General features: G+C 46.4%; 1 pseudogene; it reads right to left on the bottom strand.

Moving 5' to 3' along the window:
- Positions 1-13,799: 13,799 nt before the first annotated feature.
- On the bottom strand, positions 13,800-17,431 carry LOC103649472 (bisdemethoxycurcumin synthase-like; annotated as a pseudogene).
- Positions 17,432-17,937: the final 506 nt, after the last annotated feature.

Here is a 17,937-nt window from a genome sequence, read left to right as displayed (position 1 = left end):
CTCAAATGAACACGGCAAATCACTCTCACTAGTCACTAGGGTTTTGTGTGGAATTGGAGAGGATTTGATCTCTTTGAATGTGTCTAGAGTTGAATGCCTAGCTCTTGTAAGTGGTTGAGAAGTGGGAAAACTTGGATGCCATGAATGGTGGGGTGGTTGGGGTATTTATAGCCCCAACCACCAAATGTGGCCGTTGGGAACCTGTCTGTTCGATGGCGCACCGGACAGTCCGGTGCACACCGGACAGTCCGGTGCCCCCTGCCACGTCATCACTGCCGTTGGATTCTAGCCGTTGGAGCTTCTGACTTGTGGGCCCGCCTGGGTGTCCGGTGCACACCGGACATGTACTGTTTGATGTCCGGTGCACCGGTATGGGCGTGCCTGACGTCTGCGCGCGCTGCGCGCGCATTAAATGCACCGCAGGGAGCCGTTGGCGCCGCAGGGAGCCGTTGCTCCGCTGGCACACCGGACAGTCCGGTGCACACCGGACAGTCCGGTGAATTTTAGCGGAGCGGCTGCCGCGCGAACCCGAGGCTGGCGAGTTCCGGAGACCGCGCTTCCTAGGAGCACCGGACATGTCCGGTGTACACCGGACAGTCCGGTGAATTATAGCGCGCCGGCTTCCGAGAAATCCCGAGGGCGAAGAGTTTGAGTTGGTGTCCTCTGGGCGCACCGGACACTGTCCGGTGTACACCGGACAGTCCGGTGCCTCCAGCCAGAGGTGCCCTCGGTTGCCTTATTGCTCCTTTGTTGAATCCAACACTTGGTCTTTTTATTGGCTGAGGGTGAACCTTTTACACCTGTATAATCTACACACTTGGGCAAACTAGTTAGTCCAATAATTTGTGTTGGGCATTTCAACCACCAAAATTATTTAGGAACTAGGTGTAAGCCTAATTCCCTTTCAATCTCCCCCTTTTTGGTGATTGATGCCAACACAAACCAAAGCAAATATATAAGTGCATAATTGAACTAGTTTACATAACGTAAGTGTAAAGGTTGCTTGGAATTGAGCCAATAAAACTACTTACAAGATATGCATGGAATGTTTCTTTCTTATATAATATTTTGGACCACGCTTGCACCACATGTTTTGTTTTTGCAAATTCTTTTGTAAGTCTATTTCAAAGATCTTTTGCAAATAGTCAAAGGTAAATGAATAAGAGTTTGCAAAGCATTTTCAAGATTTGAAATTTTCTCCCCCTGTTTCAAATGCTTTTCCTTTGACTTAACAAAACTCCCCCTAAATTAAATCCTCCTCTTAGTGTTCAAGAGGGTTTTGATGTAAGATTTTTGAAATCCCCCTTTTGAACATAATAGTATATCAATTGATAAATACTTTTGGAAAACACTAAGTTTTTGACTTTGGTGGTGGTGCGGTCCTTTTGCTTTGGGCTCCTTTCTCCCCCTTTTTGGCATGAATCGCCAAAAACAGAATCATTAGAGCCCTCGAAGTGCTATCTTCCCCTTTGGTCATAAATAAATGAGTTAAGATTATACCAAAGACGGAATCCTTTTCTTTGATGCTCATTTCTCCCCAAAGAATAGAGAGTTGCTTGGAGTGATGGCGAAGTATGAGTTACGGAGTGGAAGCCTTTGTCGTCGCCGAAGACTCCAATTCCCTTTCAATATACCTATGACTTGGTTTGAAATAGACTTGAAAACACATTAGTCATAGCATATAAAAGAGATATGATCAAAGGTATATAAATGAGCTATTTGAGCAATTTAGCAAAAGAAGTTGCGAGAATCAAGAATATTGAGCTCATGCCTAAGTTTGGTAAAAGTTTGTTCATCAAGAGGCTTGGTAAAGATATCGGCTAATTGATCTTTAGTGTTGATATAAGAAATCTCGACATCTCCCTTTTGTTGGTGATCCCTAAGAAAATGATACCGAATGGCTATGTGCTTTGTGCGGCTATGCTCGACGGGATTGTCGACCATTTTGATTGCACTCTCATTATCACATAGCAAAGGGACTTTGGTTAATTTGTAACCGTAGTCCCGCAGGGTTTGCCTCATCCAGAGCAATTGCGCGCAACAATGACCTGCGGCAATGTACTCGGCTTCGGCGGTGGAAAGAGCGACTGAATTTTGCTTCTTTGAAGCCCAAGACACCAAGGATCTTCCCAAGAACTGGCAAGTCCCCGATGTGCTCTTCCTATTAATTTTGCACCCCGCCCAATCGGCATCCGAATAACCAATCAAATCAAAAGTGGATCCCCGAGGGTACCAAAGCCCAAACTTAGGAGTATAAGCTAAATATCTCAAGATTCGTTTCACGGCCGTAAGGTGAGCTTCCTTAGGGTCGGCTTGGAATCTTGCACACATGCATACGGAAAGCATAATATCCGGTCGAGATGCACATAAGTAGAGTAAAGAACCTATCATCGACCGGTATACCTTTTGATCCACGGACTTACCTCCCGTGTCGAGGTCGAGATGCCCATTGGTTCCCATGGGTGTCTTGATGGGCTTGGCATCCTTCATCCCAAACTTGTTTAGAATGTCTTGAGTATACTTCGTTTGGCTAATGAAGTTGCCCTCTTGGAGTTGCTTCACTTGGAATCCTAGGAAATATTTCAACTCCCCCATCATAGACATCTCGAATTTCTGTGTCATAATCCTACTAAACTCTTCACATGTAGACTCGTTAGTAGACCCAAATATAATATCGTCAACATAAATTTGGCATACAAACAAGTCATTTTCAAGAGTTTTAGTAAAGAGTGTAGGATCGGCCTTGCCGACTTTGAAGCCATTTGCAATAAGGAAATCTCTAAGGCATTCATACCATGCTCTTGGGGCTTGCTTGAGCCCATAAAGCGCCTTAGAGAGCCTATAAACATGGTTAGGATACTCACTGTCTTCAAAGCCGGGAGGTTGCTCAACATAGACCTCTTCCTTGATTGGTCCGTTGAGGAAGGCACTCTTCACGTCCATTTGATAAAGCTTAAAGCCATGGTAAGTAGCATAGGCCAATAATATGCGAATTGACTCAAGCCTAGCTACGGGTGCATAGGTTTCACCGAAATCCAAGCCTTCGACTTGTGAATACCCTTTGGCCACGAGTCGAGCTTTATTCCTTGTCACCACACCATGCTCATCTTGCTTGTTGCGGAAGACCCATTTGGTTCCTACAACATTTTGGTTAGGACGTGGAACTAAATGCCATACCTCGTTCCTTGTGAAATTGTTGAGCTCCTCTTGCATTGCCACCACCCAATCCGAATCTTGAAGTGCTTCCTCTATCCTATGTGGCTCAATAGAGGAAACAAAAGAGTAATGTTCACAAAAATGTGCAACACGAGATCGAGTGGTTACCCCCTTATGAATGTCGCCGAGGATGGTGTCGACGGGGTGATCTCGTTGGATTGCTTGGTGGACTCTTGGGTGTGGCGGCCTTGGTTCTTGCTCATCCTCCTTTTCTTGATTATTTGCATCTCCCCCTTGATCATTGCCATCATCTTGAGGTGGCTCATTTGATTGATCTTCTTCTTCATCGATTTGAGCCTCTTCCTCCTCTTGAGTTGGTGGAGATGCTTGCATGGAGGAGGATGGTTGATCTTGTGCATGTGGAGGCCCTTCGGATTCCTTAGGACACACGTCCCCAATGGACATGTTCCTTAACGCGATGCACGGAGCCTGTTCTTCACCTATCTCATCAAGATCAACTTGCTCTACTTGAGAGCCGTTAGTTTCATCAAACACAATGTCACATGAGACTTCAACTAGTCCGGTGGACTTGTTAAAGACCCTATATGCCCTTGTGTTTGAGTCATAACCAAGTAAAAAGCCTTCTACAGTTTTAGGAGCAAATTTAGATTTTCTACCTCTTTTAACAAGAATAAAGCATTTGCTACCAAAAACTCTAAAATATGAAATGTTAGGCTTTTTACCGGTGAGGAGTTCATATGATGTCTTCTTGAGGATTCGGTGTAGATACAATCGGTTGATGGCGTAGCAGGCGGTGTTGACCGCCTCGGCCCAAAACCGATCCGAAGTTTTGTATTCATCAAGCATGGTCCTTGCCATGTCCAATAGAGTTCTATTCTTCCTCTCCACTACACCATTTTGTTGTGGCGTGTAGGGAGAAGAGAACTCATGCTTGATGCCCTCCTCCTCAAGGAAGCCTTCAATTTGAGAGTTCTTGAACTCCGTCCCATTGTCGCTTCTTATTTTCTTGATCCTTAAGTCAAACTCATTTTGATCCCGTCTCAAGAATCCCTTTAAGGTCTCTTGGGTTTGAGATTTTTCCTGTAAAAAGAATACCCAAGTGAAGCGAGAATAATCATCCACAATAACTAGACAGTACTTACTCCCGCCGATGCTTATGTAAGCGATCGGGCCGAATAGATCCATGTGTAGGAGCTCCAGTGGCCTGTCAGTCGTCATTATGTTCTTGTGTGGATGATGGACTCCAACTTGCTTCCCCGCCTGACATGCGCTACAAATCCTGTCTTTCTCAAAATGAACATTTGTTAATCCTAAAATGTGTTCTCCCTTTAGAAGCTTATGAAGATTCTTCATCCCAACATGGGCTAGTCGGCGGTGCCAGAGCCAACCCATGTTAGTCTTAGCAATTAAGCATGTGTCGAGTTCAGCTCTATCAAAATCTACTAAGTATAGCTGACCCTCTAACACACCCTTAAATGCTATTGAATCATCACTTCTTCTAAAGACAGTGACACCTACATCAGTAAAAAGACAGTTGTAGCCCATTTGACATAATTGGGAAACAGAAAGCAAGTTGTAGTCTAATGAATCAACAAGAAAAACATTGGAAATAGAATGGTCAGGAGATATAGCAATTTTACCAAGTCCTTTGACCAAACCTTGATTTCCATCCCCGAATGTGATAGCTCGTTGGGGATCTTGGTTTTTCTCATATGAGGAGAACATTCTTTTCTCCCCTGTCATGTGGTTTGTGCACCCGCTGTCGAGTATCCAACTTGAGCCCCCGGATGCATAAACCTACAAAACAAATTTAGTTCTTGACTTTAGGTACCCAAATGGTTTTGGGTCCTTTGGCATTAGACACAAGAACTTTGGGTACCCAAACACAAGTCTTTGACCCCTTGTGCTTGCCCCCAACATATTTGGCAACTACCTTGCCGGATTTGCTAGTAAGCACATAAGATGCATCAAAAGTTTTAAATGAACTGGCATGATCATTTGATGCATTAGGAATTTTCTTCTTAGGCAACTTAGCATGGGTTGGTTGCCTAGAACTAGATGTCTCACCCTTATACATAAAAGCATGATTAGGCCCAGAGTGAGACTTCCTAGAATGAATCTTCCTAATTTTGCTCTCAGGATAGCCGGCAGGGTATAAAATGTAACCCTCGTTATCCTGAGGCATGGGAGCTTTGCCCTTAACAAAGTTGGACAATCTCTTAGGAGGGGCACTAATTTTGACATTGTCTCCCCTTTGGAAGCCAATGCCATCCTTAATGCCCGGGCGTCTCCCATTATAAAGCATGCTACGAGCAAATTTAAATTTCTCATTTTCTAAGTTGTGTTCGGCAATTTTAGCATCTAGTTTCGCTATATGATCATTTTGTTGTTTAATCAAAGCCATATGATCATGAATAGCATCAATATCAACATTTCTACATCTAGTACAAATAGATACATGCTCAACAATAGATGTAGAGGGTTTGCAAGATTTTAATTCTACAACCTTAGCATGCAACATATCATTTTTAGTTCTAAGGTCAGAAATTGTAACATTGCAAACATCTAGTTCTTTAGCCTTAGTAATCAACTTTTCATTTTCTACTCTAAGGCTAGCAAGAGATACATTCAATTCATCAATCTTAGCAAGCAAATCAACATTATCATTTCTAAGATTGGGAATTGAAACATTACAAACATGTGAATCAACCTTAGCATTTAAAATAGCATTTTCATTCCTAAGGTTGTCAATCATCTCACGGCAAGTGCTTAGCTCACTAGATAATTTTTCACATTTTTCTACTTCTAGAGCATAAGCCTTTTTAACCTTAACATGTTTTTTGTTTTCTTTAATTAGACAATCCTCTTGTGAATCCAAAAGGTCATCCTTTTCATGAATAGCACTAACCAATTCATTTAATTTTTCCTTTTGAGCTATGTTAAGGTTGGCAAAAAGGGAACGCAAATTATCTTCCTCATCACTAGCATTGTCATCACTAGAGGATTCATATTTAGTGGAGGATTTAGATTTAACCTTCTTTTTGCCGTCCTTTGCCATGAGGCACTTGTGGCCGACGTTGGGGAAGAGGAGTCCCTTGGTGACGGCGATGTTGGCGGCGTCCTCGTTGTCGGAGGAGTCGCTTGAGCTCTCGTCGGAGTCCCACTCGCGACAAACATGGGCATCGCCGCCCTTCTTCTTGTAATACCTCTTCTTCTCCTTTCGCCTCCCCTTCTTGTCGTCACCTCGGTCACTGTCACTAGATATAGGACATTTAGCAATAAAATGACCGGGCTTACCACACTTGTAGCAAACCTTCTTGGAGCGGGACTTGTAGTCTTTCCCCCTCCTTTGTTTGAGGATTTGGCGGAAGCTCTTAATGACGAGCGCCATCTCCTCATTGTCAAGCTTGGAGGCGTCTATTGGTTGTCGACTTGGTGTAGACTCCTCCTTCTTCTCCTCCGTTGCCTTGAATGCAACGGGTTGGGCTTCGGATGAGTCGCCAAGCTCGTTGATTTTCCTCGAGCCTTCTATCATGCACTCAAAACTTACAAAATGCCCGATAACTTCCTCGGGGGTCATTTTAGTATATCTAGGATTACCACGAATCAATTGAACTTGAGTGGGATTAAGAAAAATGAGAGATCTTAAAATAACATTTACCACTTCGTGATCGTCCCACTTCTTGCTCCCGAGGTTGCGCACTTGGTTCACCAAAGTCTTGAGCCGGTTGTACATGTGTTGTGGCTCCTCTCCTTTGTGAAGCCGGAACCGACCGAGCTCCCCCTCGATCGTTTCCCGCTTGGTGATCTTGGTGAGCTCGTCTCCCTCGTGCGCGGTTTTGAGTACATCCCAAATCTCCTTGGCGCTCTTCAACCCTTGTACTTTGTTATACTCCTCTCTACTTAGAGAGGCGAGGAGTATTGTTGTTGCTTGAGAGTTGAAGTGCTCGATTTGGGCCACCTCATCCTCATCATAGTCCTCATCCCCTACGGATGGTACCTGCGCGCCAAACTCAACAACATCCCATATGCTTTTGTGGAGCGAGGTTAGATGAAAACGCATTAAATCGCTCCACCTAGCGTAATCTTCACCATCAAAAGTTGGTGGTTTGCCTAATGGGACGGAAAGTAAAGGTGTATGTTTGGAAATGCGAGGGTAGCGTAGGGGGATCTTACTATACTTCTTGCGCTCTTGGCGCTTAGAAGTGACGGAGGGTGCATCGGAGTCGGAGGTCGATGTTGATGAAGTGTCGGTCTCGTAGTAGACCACTTTCCTCATCCTCTTGTGCTTGTCGCCTTTCCGATGCGGCTTGTGGGAAGAAGATTTTTCCTTCTTCTCTTTGTGGTGAGAAGAAGATTTCTTCTCCTTCCCTTTGTTGGAGGAGCTCTTCTTCTTCTCCCTCCTTTTGGTGCGGGACTCTTCCGATGAAGTGCTCCCGTGGCTTGTAGTGGGCTTTTCGCCGGTCTCCATCTCCTTCTTGGCGTGATCTCCCGACATCACTTCGAGCGGTTAGGCTCTAATGAAGCACCGGGCTTTGATACCAATTGATAGTCGCCTAGAGGGGGGGTGAATAGGGCGAAACTGAAATTTACAAATATAAACACAACTACAAGCCGGGTTAGCGTTAGAATTATAAACGAGTCCGCGAGAGAGGACGCAAAACAAATCGTGAGCAAATAATGAAGTGTGACACACGGATTTGTTTTACCGAGGTTCGGTTCTCTCAAACCTACTCCCCGTTGAGGAGGCCACAAAGGCCGGGTCTCTTTCAACCCTTCCCTCTCTCAAACGGTCCCTCGGACCGAGTGAGCTTCTCTTCTCAAATCAAAGCCGGGAACAAAACTTCCCCGCAAGGGCCACCACACAATTGGTGCCTCTTGCCTTGATTACAATGGAGTTTTGATCACAAGAACAAGTGAGAAAGAAAAGAAGCAATCCAAGCGCAAGAGCTCAAATGAACACGGCAAATCACTCTCACTAGTCACTAGGGTTTTGTGTGGAATTGGAGAGGATTTGATCTCTTTGAATGTGTCTAGAGTTGAATGCCTAGCTCTTGTAAGTGGTTGAGAAGTGGGAAAACTTGGATGCCATGAATGGTGGGGTGGTTGGGGTATTTATAGCCCCAACCACCAAATGTGGCCGTTGGGAACCTGTCTGTTCGATGGCGCACCGGACAGTCCGGTGCACACCGGACAGTCCGGTGCCCCCTGCCACGTCATCACTGCCGTTGGATTCTAGCCGTTGGAGCTTCTGACTTGTGGGCCCGCCTGGGTGTCCGGTGCACACCGGACATGTACTGTTTGATGTCCGGTGCACCGGTATGGGCGTGCCTGACGTCTGCGCGCGCTGCGCGCGCATTAAATGCACCGCAGGGAGCCGTTGGCGCCGCAGGGAGCCGTTGCTCCGCTGGCACACCGGACAGTCCGGTGCACACCGGACAGTCCGGTGAATTTTAGCGGAGCGGCTGCCGCGCGAACCCGAGGCTGGCGAGTTCCGGAGACCGCGCTTCCTAGGAGCACCGGACATGTCCGGTGTACACCGGACAGTCCGGTGAATTATAGCGCGCCGGCTTCCGAGAAATCCCGAGGGCGAAGAGTTTGAGTTGGTGTCCTCTGGGCGCACCGGACACTGTCCGGTGTACACCGGACAGTCCGGTGCCTCCAGCCAGAGGTGCCCTCGGTTGCCTTATTGCTCTTTTGTTGAATCCAACACTTGGTCTTTTTATTGGCTGAGGGTGAACCTTTTACACCTGTATAATCTACACACTTGGGCAAACTAGTTAGTCTAATAATTTGTGTTGGGCATTTCAACCACCAAAATTATTTAGGAACTAGGTGTAAGCCTAATTCCCTTTCACTTCCGATATGATTGCCCCCCAGGGATCATGCTTACTCCGAGCTTATCTCGGAACGCCCCGGCTATTTCTTCCCTCACTATACCAATGGCAGCCGATGCAAGACCACCGGCTCTCTGGTCAAACATAGGTGGGGTTGGTTGCATGTTAGTATGTTGTCGTTCCCCCCATTGGTTTGAGCTACGTGGTGCATTTCCATTTGCCCTATATGGCTCATATGTTTGATCGTTTCTTTCCGGCCTTCTAGGTGGGGCCGGAAAGCTTTCCTGGGCTCTGGATCCTGAATTAATGGGCTGGTGCATTGCATAATGTGATGGGAAGTGTTGCTGGGACGGGCGAGGATTCAGGTAATAATCCCCCTCAAAAGACTCATGCGCGGACTGTCTGGATACATACCGGACCGTCCGTGATTATATGCGGACCGTCCGTCGTTGTATGCGGACCGTCCGACTGGATAGTTTAAATTTGGTGCCCTATGTGGTGGCTCGGGTGCGTGTCTAGGTAACTCATTAAAAATGGGCCCGGCTGTGGCTGACCCGGACGGTCCGCGCTCGCGAGCGGACGGTCCGGACATGTGTAGATCGGCTGGTTTACTACCGATTTGCGTTTGCTCAGGGTACGTGTCCATCGGCATCCCATAAGGGGGTTGTGACTGGTCGTGACAACCTTTAACCGATGTATTACGTGTATTATCTCCTAATTCAACCTCGTGTGAAGGAAAATTTGCTATACTAGATTTATCAAATGCACGTACTAGTCTCCTACAATCGTTTTGCATAACCCCTATGATATTTTGCATCTGTTCTCGCTGTTCGTCTATGTAAGCTTTAAGAGATTGGAGTTCGTTGGTGCTACTTACATTTGGGGTAATCGTAGTAGGTCGGAGCGAAGCCAGATCTGTCACCCGTTGCCGAACGACTTTGTTGTTCCTGTCCACTTTGAAGTCATCCAGGAACTTCGCCTTTGCTTCTTGGATCAGCTGCTCCTGGCGCTCCTCGAACAGGAGCTGTTCTTCAGCCGGCAAGGCTTCCCATGTCGGTGTGATGATATTGCTGGTGGAAACCTCAGAGCTATCTCTTGAATTGGCCATTGAGGGCCGATTTGATAGGTCTATATGTGTTTTCCCCAGCGGAGTCGCCAAAAAGTATGTTGATGCTTTTTTGGAGCGCAAAATACTCAAGAAGAACCGGCGGCGGTGCTCTCTGCACAGGGGCGGACGGTCCGGGCGCGGGGGCCGGACAGTCCGCGGCCTGGCGCGAGGCGGCGGTGCTCTCTGGTCAGGCGCGGACGGTCCGCGGCACAGGGCCGGACGGTCCGCGACCTGGTGCGGGAGCTCGGGTTCCCTGCCTGACGGCCGGACGGTCCGCACCCTAGGCCGGACGGTCCGCGCGTGCGCAGGGGCGGCGGAAGATCGCCGGCGGCGCCTGGATCTCGCTCCCGGGAGGGACCCCGTCGGGGAGGAGAGATCCTAGGAGTTGTCTAGGCTCGGGTAGACCGACCTAGACTCCTCTAATCGACGTAGAGTCGAGGAGAGGCGGAGAATTTGGGGATTGGAAGGCTAAACTAGGGCTAAACTAAAACTACTCCTAAGATAAAATGCGAAATAGAAGTTGTATTGATTCGATTGTTGATTACAAATCGGCCGTATACCTCTCTATTTATAGAGGAGGGGGGCTGGACCCTTTACAAACTAATTTCCGAGCTTTTCCCGTGATTTTAGCTAACAACCGTAGCACAAAACTCGGAACCCTAATCTGCTCTGCGCACGCGCGGACCGTCCGGCCCACAGGCGCGGACCGTCCGGACCGCGGACCGTCCGGCCTCAGGGCCGGACAGTCCGCCGGCTCATTTTGGTGTTCAACACTCACTTTTGGCATGCAACTTCGTTTCATCTACTGTAAACTCGAAGTGTGTACCCAAAACCTGGACAACTTGTTTCCCTAAAAAAGACTTAAGACAACAAATTTTGTTACATAAGGACAACCTTCAGCAAAATCTTCTTCCCCAATAGTAGACCACAGAGGGCCCTATAAGCATCTAAGTGTTAAATGGTCTAGGAGATCAACTACCATGAGTGCTTGTACTCTTCATGAGCGTCCTCCTAGCACATAATGGGCCCTACTAGTACTAGGAAGACTCATAAGCGCCCACTAGTACATATGAGCTCTATAGTGGCGGTCGTAAACCTATTTACAGTGGCGTTTTTCGTAATCGTCAGTGTTAGGGGCCAGTAGAAATCACTATTTTTACAGGCGGGTAACTGAGAACCGCCAGTGAAAATCGATTTTCACTGGCGGTCGGCGTAATAAAACCGCCAGTGGAAATCGATTTTCACTGGCGGTCGGCGTAATAAAACCGCCAGTGAAAATCGTTTCCAGGAAACATAAAACGAATTTTAAAAATAGCAAAATAATATTTTTATTAGGGAGACACCCACCCACCTGTCCGTCTCCATCGAAGTCACAGATCGTGGAATTTTTCATGCACTACACACGATTGCTAGGAATCGAACCCCTAACCTCAGCCTCACGCGTACCCTTCTCTATCACTCCGGCTATGGCATGCTTTGTGTCTAATGTGTAGTTTTGTTGCCCACATATTACAACCAACTGAGTGTAAATTGCTTTTTTGAGACAGTAAACAAATTCAAATAAAATAGTGGTCAACTACAAAGTTGAATAATTTTTAAAGTTCTAAAACTTTCATTTTGACACTTTTTTCATCCGAAGTCGTTTGCAAAATTTGAATTTTAAATTTGATAAATTTAGATACAATTTTTGAGAGCCGAAATGATTTTAAATTAAAAAGTTGTCAACTACAAAGTTTTATAATTTTTAGAGATCTACAATTTTTATTTTGATGGCTTCATCATATGAGGTCGTTTGAAAATTTTGAAAAATTAAGGATAAAAATGATTTTTAGTGGCGTTTCCTTAAGAAAACCGCCACTCGAAATCGTATTTCTACAGGCGGTTTTCATAACGAACCGCCTCTAGAAATATGATTTCTAGTGGCGGTTTTCTTAAGAAACCGCCACTAAAAATAGCACAGATGGTTGATAATCGAATCCGCCTATAAAAATATATCGCACCGCAGGCTTTGAGTCTTTTTCTACTAGTGACCCTAGTGGCTAGTGCATGATGAGCCGTAGAGACTTAGATTGTTCAACACCCATTGGGTGCGCAGATCGGATTTTTTTGGAAAACGCAATATGTGAAATATCCACGATACAACGACAATCCTCCAAAACTACAAACTCAAGATCCAGCTGAAGCTGATCGGTCAAATTAGAGTCAACCAGAACTCTATCGATTGAATTCAGTCGGCAGCTTTAGCAGGCCTTGGCCAAGCGCGCCCTAACTGAAGTTCACTCGGCCGAGCTTCAGTCGGCCAAGCCTTAGGGTCTGTTTGGTTGGGCTGTGGCTGTGAAAAAAGTTGCTGTGGACTGTGAGCTGTGGAAAAAGCTGCTGTAGTCTGTAAGCTGTTAAAAAGCTAAAAACCATTTGGTGGAAACCACTAAAAGTCGTTAAAAATTCTTCGATATATGTTTTCACAGTTCCATCTAAAAAGCCACTAAAAGCAGGTCCAGGGGTGCTTTCAGATTTGCACTACAAGAAAGTCAGCTTTTAGAAAAAGCTGCTTTCTGAATTCAGCCCTTTGGTTGGCTTTTGGCTTTTAGGAGGACAAAAGCCAAAGCCAAAAGCCAAACCAAACACATCCTTAGTCACCCGAACCTCCCCTAAGCCAAAACCAGTCGGCTAGGCGCCGTCAGACTATAGAAGCATGGTTTACTCATAACTGGGAAAGAAAAATAAATCCTGCAAAGACAAGATGCACAGGGACCATGATAGTTTTGGAGTAATTGATGTGGAGGCCAGTGGCTAGACTGAACTGATCAAGGGTGTCCTTGAGGCATCGAGCAGCACTGGTCGCCCCCTTGAAAAGAATCAGAGTGTCGTCTGTGTACTGAAGGACGGCAGGGGTGGTACCTGGCTGGGACGATGGGGTGCTCAGTGCATCCATTTTGCTTGACCATGATCTCTGCCACCAGAAGGAACATGTTCTAGGGTGAATGGGGTCACCTTGCCTGAGACTTTTCTTGCAGGGGAACCACGGATCGGGGAGCCATCGAGGAGCACTGCAATTTTCGAGGTGGAGAGGAGGAGGGCATGAACCCATGCACCCAGTCACACGTCACACCAGAGATCAGAGAATCCTCTAACCCTTAAGATTGTGAGGAGAGTAGACCAATTGACAGTATCAAAAGCTTTAGCGAAATCCAGTTTCAGACACAAGGGTGGGTATAGTTTTCTTTTGTGACAGCATTGCACTAGCTCCAGGGCATGCACAAAGGTTTCTGAGATAGTTCAACCCTTGACAAAACCGTTCTGATCCGGGTCTATTAGACTAGAGATTTTTGCTTGGAAGCGAGCGGTTATGATTTTTGAGATGATTTTTACACTGCAATTTTCGACCACTTATTGATGGGAGCAGCAGTGGCCATTCTGGATAACAAGGAACAATGTTCTTTATTGCATCTTGTCTACTTTCAACATGTCTACATGGGTTAAGTACAGTACATCACAAGCAAATACGTGCCGCGGCATGTCATGCATGCAATTAATTTATTTTTTTTGAAAAGGGAAGGCAAAAGATTTGAGATTCCAATATATTAGACGAAAAGAGAAAAACTGTAAAAAATTGGCACAATAAGCTGACGCCAACACCAAAACACCCTGCCAAGCAAGATCTAGCTAGAACACTGACACATAATGCAATTAATTCATCAAAGATGCATAGAAATCAACGTGAATTAATCGATGGATGAAGCATTGTCGAAGCGCTGGCAAGGAGAACCTAAATCTTCTTTTGGCTGTCCATTGCGTGCAAAACCATGGTTTCGGCACATAGTCCTGGCCCGAATGCGAGCATCACCCCGTTTCCCTTTTTCTCTTGCTGGCGCCGGAGCTCGTCAAGCACGAAGATGACCGACGGCCCAGCCATGTTCCCGTACTCACTCAGCACCCGGCGGCTCGCTGCCAGCTTGTGCGGTTCCAGCCTGAGCCCCGCCTCGACGCTGTCCAAGACAGCGCGGCCACCCGGATGGACCGCCCAGAAGAGGTCGTTCCAGCCGCCGCCGATGTCGAGCGACGAGAGAGCGCATCAACCATACACTGCTCGACGTTTTCACGTACCAGGGACGGGATCTCCCTGGAAGGGTGGAAGCGGAGCCCATCCTCAGAGAGCTGGCCGCTGGCGACCTGCTTGCTCTCCGGTATCATGGTCTGCGAGGCGGACACCATCTCGAACTCCGGTTCTTCGACAGAAACAGGGTCGGCCCCAACAACGACGGCGCCCGCGCCGTCTCCGAACAGCGACTGCGTGATGAGCGTGTCGACCTGGGCCTCGTGCGGCGCGCGGAAAACCATGAGCGTGAGCTCGGCGCAGGCCACGAGCACGCGTGCGCCGCGGTTGTTTTCCGCCATGTCCTTGGCGAGGCGGAGCGCGGCGCAGCCGCTGGAGCAGCCGTTCATGTAGAGCATGGTGCGGCGGACGGTGGGGCGTAGGCCGAGCAGTGAAGCCACGAGCCAGTCGACTCCCGGCATGTGGGCGCCGGAGTAAGTGGTCACCACGAGGTGCGTGATCTCCGTGGCTGGACGCCCCCACTCGGCGATAGCATCGGCCGCGGCCGCTGCGGCGAGCTCGGGAACGGCAGTAGCCATGATGGCCTGCCGCTCATCTAACGATGGCATCGAACGGTCGATGAATGCAGGGTGGCCAAGTAGCAGCTCCTCCGTGTGGTGGAAGTAGCGTTTCTTGATTGCCGATTTGTGGCCTGGAAAGAAAAACGACCCGTTATTATTACTACATTGCAACGATCCATGTGGGATAAACCTTTACTGACGAATGATAAACCTTCTAGAAAAAAATCTTGCAGATAAAGTATTAATAGAAAAAAATCTGAAATTTTTGGGGGTAGAGTGTGATTTCTGAATTGAACTAAAGGAATCTATATATTTTAAGGAATCTATTCTGCTGCTGTACCCGTTTGGTTGAAATTCCAGATTTTTAGCAGCGCATCTGGTTGATATTCTGAACCAAATACTCTCTACGTCCTAAATTAGAATTCGTTTGATTTTTTTGTCACGTTTAACCCGGCTCGTCCTATTCTTTTTTTTGCAAAAGAAAAAAATTCAAAGCTACATTTAAAATATATTATATGTTATACAATATCACAGAAAATTTAATAATAATTATCAATATTTTTAAATAAGACGAGCCGATCAAATTTAGTGTAAAAAAGTTAAATGAATTATAAATTGGAACGAAAGAATTAGTTGTTAATTTCGTTGACCCATGGTTAAAACCACGCTTTATCAGTGTGTCACATATAACTTTCTCTTTTTTTAATAAAAACGAGAAGGCTGTTGAGTTTGTGATCCAAATTCTGAAAAGGCGGCCAAGTTGGCGAGCGAAGCGGAGGCCCGTCACGCGGGAGGCTTGGGCCAGAGCGCAGCGATGCCGACTGGCCTTCCCGTGGCCCAGGGACGCCTGGGGGTGGGGGGCGAAGCCCCCCGCGGTACGGATCGTTTTCCTACTCGTTTTAGGGTTTCACCTCTATAAATATCTTTGTAAGCCGAAGGAGATAATTATCTCATTGTAAATCTCCTGCGATCTGTAACCACCCGAAAATTAGTAAGATTATTGCTGGCCGGCGCCCGTGGTTTTTTTCCCTTTGCCTTGGAGAGGTTTTCCACGTTAAATCTGTGTCTTCTCTATGATTGATCTTTTTTGTATCATATTCGTTCCTAACAGAGGCAACCTTGTCTTCACCTCCAAGTCAAACACACACACATTTAAGTACTGGCATGCATATGCTCGTTACATTGATTACGTGAACTAGAGTGTGTCATGGTGAACTCATTCTTCTTCATTCCTTTCTTTCTTAAGGGGTACAACACATCCTTATATAGATTAAATTAGATAATTACTATTTTCTATGGGCCTCGCTGCCCCATGACATCGTGCTCGTCCTTGTTTAATATAAAATCCACAAAGATGTTGGTGGGTGTTTTCGATCCAAGGACGTACGAGAATACAGGGGCGGATCCACAATGTGGGCAAAGTGGGCAATGGCCCTACCTTAATTTTTGGAACTCTTTATACCTACCTTTTGTATATACTATAAAATAAAAAAATTAAGGTATATGAGACCAAATCAGATAAATATCGGGTGTACCACATCATACCATCGACTAACCTACAAGATCTAGATCATCATCCTAGGCCACCACCTATGTCGACTAAAACACATAATGAGAAAGGCATCAACCGCACATCTGTAGCATCCAACCACCGCTTAGCGCTTGTCCTAGCGTTGTGTCCGCTGCCCAATCGACGTCCAACAGTCAGTTCATCATCGTTGGCCTACCGCCCAACCGCCTACCCAACCGTCATCGCCAGCCGTCAGGACATCGTCTCTAGCTTGCGGCTCGCCTGCCATTGCCACAAGCCTATCGTCTAGCCGATAGTCCGTCATGGCCGGCCCGTCTCCACTCGACCACGGCCTCGCACTAGAGTGCAAGCTGCCACAACCACAAGATTGATGGTTTAATGGTGTTTTCAATGTTTTTTCTATATAATTTTGTTCTTTTACTTACATTGATACTTATCTAATACTTTTTTCTTCTCATTGTAGATTGGATTTTCTATCGATGATTTGGTGTCGCTAAAAGGATTTTCGATATCCACATTATTTTATAATAGTCATGATATTACAACTTAATTTCTATGCTATTACCAAGAAACCACTTATAGTTTAGCATTTTTTTGTGATTTCTCCATTGTGGATTGGCCCCACCTGAACTTTCGTCCTGCGTCCGCCACTGCGAGAATATATATTGATATTACGAGATAAATTGGTCATACTAGTTCGAGAAAGGTAACAAATAAAATTGCATGCACAATATATATACACACTCCCTTTTGATTTGTTCTAAATTACCAGCCAGCAGCATTCAAGTTTTTTAAAGAGTGGAAACATCTCAATTTTTTTTTACCAAAACTATATAATAAAACAGTGTTTATAATTGTCTCTGTAATTTTGATTAAACTTGGGATGCTTGGACGACGACTCTGATCTCCCACAAATTAAAGTTGTGACGACTTACAGATCCTCTTGAGCTTGTCTTTGAGGCCAGTGAGGTGCTCGCTCTTGGTAATGCGGAAGTAGTAGTCGGCGTAGTCCTCCTGCCTCACGCAGTTGGGCGGGTTCGCCGTCCCGATGGCGAGCACGGTGGCTGGCCCGTCGGCACGCAGCTCCCGCCTCCTGTCGCTGCAGCGGACGACCGCCGGCCTCGTCGCTATTATTTGGTTGCCCATCAGCAGCGGCGACGTCATAGTTACAAAAAGAGAGATGGGAGTGGCAGGTGCAACCGTACGTGCCTATTTATAATGCCCCTGCATACTTGTCTGCTGCTGCCTATTTAACATGTTTGGCTTCGTCGAATGGTTTCATCGACATGGACCCTAATGCTCTGCCAGAAAGCGATATTTGAAGATGAGATGGTCACTTTGTTTCCGTTAGTGCGTCTTCATCGGATATCTCACATCTTGCATCGGCATCGGTGACCACACCCTTCTTTAGGAGGGTTTTCTTATGGTTCACTTTGTTCCGAAACGAGGGTCCAAATGAAGATTTTTTACTTTGATGGGGTGGGGGGTGGGGAGACGCCAGACGAATTCATAGCTCGAACTTGGGAGGCTGAGCTTTGAAGCATCCAAAGAGCTATGGTTTGCAGACCCTTGTTGTCGGTGTTTCGAACCTCGCTCCGATAAGTAAATTTGTTTACGCGTTCTAGACTTCAGATGGTGCGCATGGTAGACGTAAGATTTATACTGCTTCG

This window comes from Zea mays, chromosome 2 (assembly GCF_902167145.1).
Source record: "Zea mays cultivar B73 chromosome 2, Zm-B73-REFERENCE-NAM-5.0, whole genome shotgun sequence".
NCBI lineage: Eukaryota > Viridiplantae > Streptophyta > Magnoliopsida > Poales > Poaceae > Zea > Zea mays.
The sequence above is the reverse complement of the archived record's forward strand: the minus strand, read 5'-3'. Positions and strand labels throughout refer to the sequence as shown.